General features: G+C 37.4%; 1 pseudogene; it reads left to right on the forward strand.

Moving 5' to 3' along the window:
* The first annotated feature begins 2,401 nt into the window (after positions 1-2,401).
* On the forward strand, positions 2,402-6,713 carry LOC126063757 (olfactory receptor 8K3-like; annotated as a pseudogene).
* Positions 6,714-6,920: the final 207 nt, after the last annotated feature.

Here is a 6,920-nt window from a genome sequence, read left to right on the forward strand (position 1 = left end):
AATACGTTTCATATTTTAGCAGATGTTCTAGGCAACACAATAAGGTAAAAAAAATAAATAAATAGAAAGCATCCACATTGGAAAGGAAGAAGGGAAACTTTTTTCGATGATAGAAGACATGATTTTTTAATGTAAAAAATCTGATAGAGCCTACATTACATTTATAGAACTAAACAGTTAATAACATTTTTTTGTGAATTTACTTTCAGCTTATTAGTTTATTAAAAAAGAAAAAAGCTCATTTAGATTTTAAGTGGGCTTGCATTGGCTCTATAGATTTATTTGTGGATTTCATAGAATAACACCAAAAGCAAAATCTATAAAAAGGTTTGACCACATCAAATATTAAAACTTCTGCTCTTCAAAAGACAGTTGTATAAAAACAAGTTATATTCTGGGAGATAATATTTTTAAATAACATATCTCATAAATGGTTTGTTTCCATGATATATACAGAGGTCTCAAAACTCAAAAAACAGGAAAGAAAAAAAGAAAGGAAAGAAATGAAATGTTCCATAAATATGGCCATAAAAACAAATAATAAGCTACCCAAGGAACATATACAGTTGTCAAATAAGCACGTAAAAATGTTCAGTTCATTGATCATTGATGAATTTCAAGTGAAAACATTAATGCCATAACTCTACACATCTATTAGAATATCAGATAGTTGGTAAGTATGTGGAGGAACTGGGACTCTCATACGCTGCTAGTGGAAAATTAAAACTGTGTAAATACTTCAAAAGATAATCTGTTTTAAGTATCAGGGTCTTAAAAAGCTGAACATGGTTTTACCATATTATTTAGCCATTTTTCTCATATGTACTCAGGAGAAATGACAGCATTTTTTCTTATAAAGTTATGTATACAAATGTCTGTAACAACTTTATTTGTAATACTCAAAAACTAGAATCAACCTAAATGTTCATCTACTTGAGAATGAATAAATAAACCGTACTGTATCCAAATACTGAATATCATTCAATAATAAAAATGACAGAATTACTGGTACATGTGAATATATGGAAGTACAAAATGGGACTTTGTTCATACAAAGACCCTTACACAAATGTTCACAGATATATTCTTTATAATAGCTAAAAATTGGTTAACAACCCAAACTGTCCTTCTGTGGGTGAATGAGTAATCGAACTGTAGCAAATCCATACATGAAATAATACTCAGCAGTGAAAAGGAATAAATTATTAATGCACACAACAGATTGGATGGACCTCGGTAGAATCAATGTGAAGTAAAAAAATCCATCTCAAGAGGTTGCTGTTGTCGTTATCTGACATTGAGTTGGCTGCAACTTCACAGCGACCTTATGGAAAACAGAAAAAAATGTTACCTGGCCCTGTGCTATCCTCACAATCATTGGCATGTTTGAGACCATTGTTGCAGCCACTGTGTCAATCCGTCTCATGAAGGGCTTCCTCATTCTCATTGGCCCTCTGCCTCACTAAATATGATGTTCTCCTCCGGCAACTGGTCTTTCCTGAAGACACGTCCAAAGCAAGAAAGTCGGAAAATGTTCTGTTGGAGGAAAAAAAAAAATCTGCCATTAAATAAATTTGGTTTCTGAGGTGCTTTTGAGTAGATTGTGACTTGTAGTGACCTATAGAACAGAGTAGAGATGCCTCATAGGGTTGTCTAGGGTGTGATCTTGATGGATGCAGATGGTCAGATCTTTTCTCCCTGGAATGGCTTGGGAGTAAAAACTGACAACCTTTTGGTTAGCAGTGAGTTTTGAACACTGCACAACCGTGGCTCCTTTCCATTAAAGAATAGGCAAGTGAATGCATATGCATACATACCCATTAAACCATTGCTGTCGAGGGGATTCTGACTCACAGTGATCGTGTCAGACGGAGTAGAAATGTCCCCTAAGGTTTCCAAGGAGCACCTAGTGGATCTGAACTGCCGACCTTTTGGTTAACAGCCATAGCTCTTAATCACTATGCCACCAGAGTTTCCTCATGAGCACAACTAGGTAATAAATAATATCTTACACATATTGAATGCTGTATCAGAGTCATTTTACATATATATATATATATATACACACACATATGCACACACACACACACTGCTACATGGGACAAATAAGCAAAAAACAATTTAAAAGAAAGCTCACAAATGGATACATTACAAATATTTACAACGACAAATGCAACAAAAGGATTTCTAGTACAATAAATATAAATTCACAGTAAAACATTACACACAAAATATACTACAAGGGTATATTGTTATGGTAGAGCATATGTCAATCACAGCGGAATACATACGAAGGTGAGAAAGATGTTTTGGAATGGGGATTGGACAGAATGGAAAAACACACAAATACTGAAATATAATAAAGGAAAATAAAACACATAAGCAAAATCCTAAACGGATGATGACAATTGATCATGAAATGAGAAGCAAGGGTGAAACATTTCAGTTCCTTATGTCAAAACCAAAGCAAAACAAACAAAAAAAACAATTAAAAAATATCCCGAATAATAGCAATAACAGTGACAATAACAATAGCAAATGAGGAAGTGATACCTCATAGATGCACAAAGCATTACTTTTATTCTATTTAAGTCTTTTAAAAAATGCAATGAAAAAGTGTTTAAGAACTTCTTCCTTTTGTCATCCGTTTGAAGAGAGCACTGTAGGAATGAGGCATATTGATACTTCTGTTTTGTAGATACAATATTTTAATCCAGATCCCGGTGTGGTAAAAACAGGAAATTAACACAGAGTAAAATGTAAGACTGTGTGAAATAGATAGAGACATGTGTAAACACTGTATGAAGAAAAACTCGCTCACTGGTGAATTCCAAATGTCCTGGATAATTAACAGACAACCTTCAGATGCTTTGTTAAGGCTTCAAAGCTTCAGAGACAACAAATTGCTTGGCATCTCCTTGGGGAAAATCTCCAAAGGTGAGAAAAAAATCTTTAAATTGGTCTCACCAAGCCATGTTAAGAAGCACTTGGGGCTTCATCGCAGGTAAAAAGGTCGATTATTTCTACATTTTACCAATATCCAGAATGTTTCAGTGACATTTGCAGGGACCCACCATCACTCATCGGCAAAGTCATTATGAAACATTAGGATTTCTGTGTCAGTTCCTTGTGCACTTTACTTTTAATAGTGTTTCAGACTAGAATCTCTCTTCTTTCTTCATATTATTTTTGTTTTCAAATATCCTTCCTTTATGTCAGAGGCTAAATGCTCATAAGCATCTTTGAAACATCACTCTGTGGCCAAATAATATTTTTACTTTATATAAATAATTATATGAATAAAAAACAAAATAAAACCAGTTGTCGTGGAGTCAATTCTGACTCATACCCACCCGATGTATGTCAGAGAACTGCTCAGCAGGGTTTTTGAATTATCGATGCACACAACAGCCTGGATGGACCTCAACAGAATCATGTGACGTGAAAAAGTCCATCTCAAAATGTTGTTGTGGTGGTCAGCTGTCGTTGAGTTGACTCCAACTCATGGTAACCTTATGTAAAACAGAACAAAAAATTGCTTGGCCCTGTGACAGCCTCACAATCATTGGTATGTTTGAGTCCTTTGTTGCAGCCACTGTGTCAACCCATCACATTGAGGGTCTTCTTCCTTTTCCCTTGCCCTCAACTTTACCAAGCATGATGTCCTTCTCCGGGGACTGGTCCTTCCTGATAACACTTCCAAAGTATGTAAGTTGAAGCCTCACCATCCTTGCTTCTAAGAAGCATTCTGGTTGTATTTCTTCCAAGATAGGTTTATTCACTCTTCTGGCAGTTCATGGTATATTCAATATTCTGTACCAAAACCATAAATCAAGGACATCAATTCTTTGGTCTTTACTCATTGTCCAGCTTTCACACCCATATGAGACAATTGAAAATATCATGGTTTGCCAGGTGTGCTTTCGTCCTCAAAATGACATCTTTGCTTTTTAACACATTAAATCTATCGTTTGTAGCAGATTTGCCCTGTGCAATAAGTCATTTGATTTCTTGACTGTTGTTTTCTATTCAATAGATGTCAAGTGTGTTTTTTCAGTCTGTACCATCTGAGGCAAAAGGGCTTTCATAGGACTATGCTTTGAAGTAAGCAATATTGAATGTGTATACACATTTTTGGAATTCGAGCTTTAATTTTTTTATAAAATTAACATATATATTATAATTTTGTGACAGTCATTACATAATTCTCAAAGGACAAACAAAGTTTAGTAAACATTCATACATAACACCTAAACTTTTTAGCTTTTATCATTTTTGCTTCTTGTATCTATGCACATCCCACTAAAGCCACTGCCACTACGCCACCAGGGTTTCCGTCTATACACATATTTATATGTATATCTATATCAGGGTTTCTCAACAGGGGCCTTGTCCTGAGGAGGGGGTCGCAACGACTACTCCAAACAATTTATGTCTTTCTACAACGACTTTACTAGTTTTTAGCATTATAGGCACACAGATTCTTGGCTACCCCCTATCCCAGAGATCTCAGTTCACCAGGGGAAAGGGGAGGGAAAGCAAGCAAGTTTATGGCAAATGAGGGCAGTGTTGAGCCTTGTTGTTTTCTGGTCCAGGACAAGTCTTGACCACGCTGTCGTCAATGGCTCAGATGTGAAATCAGCCTCGATCCTCGAGAATCTCTCGTGGATCCCTATCACGCCTCTTGAGCACAAGGACTTATTATCCCTTTGCTCTTAATGTATGCCTGAAGCAACCTGTATCAGGTCAGGAGTGAACTAAGAGTAAGCTCAGGCTAGCTGCCGCAGTCCACTGCTTCCTAGCCCACTGAGTCTCCACCCTCAACGTATGACCGAGACAGCAGAGCAGCAAGAAACGTGTTTTAGACTAGGAGGAAGGTCGAAAGTAAGCCCGGGCAAGCTGCCGCAGCCCACTGCTTCCCGACCTCCTGGACCCAAGCCCTCAACATATGACTGAGATAGGCACCGTCTCTAGGACTTGGGAGTAAGCCCGGGTGAGTTGCTGCAGCCCACTGCTTCCCAGTCCGCAATATATGACTTATTTGGCTCTGGTTATGACTCCAAGCAAAGTTGAGTTTCAGTGTCCCTTCTTTTATACTTGTTGGAGCTCTTTGAGCCTGTTTGGTTGGTGTTGATAAATTCTTGTTTACAACTTACTAAGTCCCAGTGTCTTCTGTTGATAAGGTTATTTTTGTCCTCTCATCTTCCATATTTCCCTTTTTCATATGTTGTTTACTTCTTCATGTCCTCCAAGTTCCGTCATCTTCTTTATCTCCTTTTTCCATATGTTGTTTACTTCATTTGTTTTCAGTGAGCCTACTCTCCACAGACCCTACTGACTTTTTGGACTGGAAAATTTCCTAGTGTGGGAAGTCGCCCTGTATACAGTAGAATATTTAGCTATATCCCATTCCTCTAAAAATTAGATACAAGTAATACCCTTCTCCTAGTTGTGACACCCAAAAAGTCCCAGGCATTGACAAATGTTCTTTAAGGAGCAAATTTTTCCAACCGATAATCATTTAGCACTCTCTTTCTCTCCCTCTTTGTCTCTCTCCCTTTCCCTCTCCTTCTCTTTCTCTATGTATATATGCTTTATTTGTTGGAGGTGGGTTTACTTTCATATACCTATACTGGAAAGCTTGGATTAATCTTATTCTTTTAGTATATTGACTTTGTATACTAAAAATCTACCAGATGATACTGCATAAAAGTTATTGACAATGCTGATGTGTCTACCCAGAATAGGTTTCCTGATAGACCAAGACGGACAAACACAATCTAACAGTGCTGAATGAATTCATTCTGATGGGAATCACAGACCGCCCAGAGCTGCAGGCTCCATTGTTCGGGCTGTTCCTCATCATCTACATGATCTCAGTGGTGGGCAAGTTGGGCATCATCATCCTCACCAAGATGGACTCCAAGCTACAAACACCCATGTACTTTTTTCTCAGACATCTGGCTATCACTGATCTTGGTTACTCAACAACTGTGGGACCGAAAATGTTTGTAAATTTTCTTGTGGATAAAAATACAATCTCCTATTATTTGGGGGCTATACAGCTATCTTTCTTTCTTGTGTTCATCGTTAGTGAAATTTTCATTCTGTCAGCAATGTCTTATGACCGCTATGTGGCCATCTGTAACCCTCTGCTCTACACAGTCATCATGTCACAAAGGGTGTGTCAGGTGCTGGTGTCAATCCCCTATCTCTACAGCACTATTGTTTCTCTTCTGGTCACCATAAAAATTTTTTAATTATCCTTCTGTCATGACAATGTCATCAGGCATTTCTACTGTGACAGTCTCCCCTTGATATCTTTGCTCTGCTCAAACACACATGAAATTGAATTGATCATTCTCATCAAAGCAGCTTTTGATTTGATTTCATCACTTCCGGTAGTTCTTATTTCTTATCTTCTCATTCTTGTAGCCATTTTTAGGATGAAGTCAGCTGAAGGCAGGCACAAGGCCTTCTCCACCTGTGGATCCTACCTGACAGTGCTGGTAGTGTTCTATGGGACTTTAATCTTTATGTATGTGCAGCCCAAGTCCAGTCATTCCTTTGACAGTGATAAAGTGGCTTCCATATTTTACACCTTGCTGATCCCTTTATTGAATCCCTTGATCTATAGCTTGAGGAACAAAGTTGTGATAAATGCCCTATATAGGACATGGAAAAAAATTCACAATATATTTTCTATAGTTTGATGTACCACACGGTTCCCATAAGTTACACCATGAGCTTTAAACTGTGTCTATGTGCCTCCATAGAGAATAGCAAACACAAATATATACATCATATATTTATAAATTGCCTTCAATGTTCTAGTCAGTCTTCTAAATGCTGTAAATTCATTGATGAACAAAAGAGTAAAAATCTTTACCTTCTTTGAAGGGGAAAGATGGATCACGAAC

Source organism: Elephas maximus, chromosome 20 (genome assembly GCF_024166365.1).
Source record: "Elephas maximus indicus isolate mEleMax1 chromosome 20, mEleMax1 primary haplotype, whole genome shotgun sequence".
NCBI classification, from domain to species: domain Eukaryota; kingdom Metazoa; phylum Chordata; class Mammalia; order Proboscidea; family Elephantidae; genus Elephas; species Elephas maximus.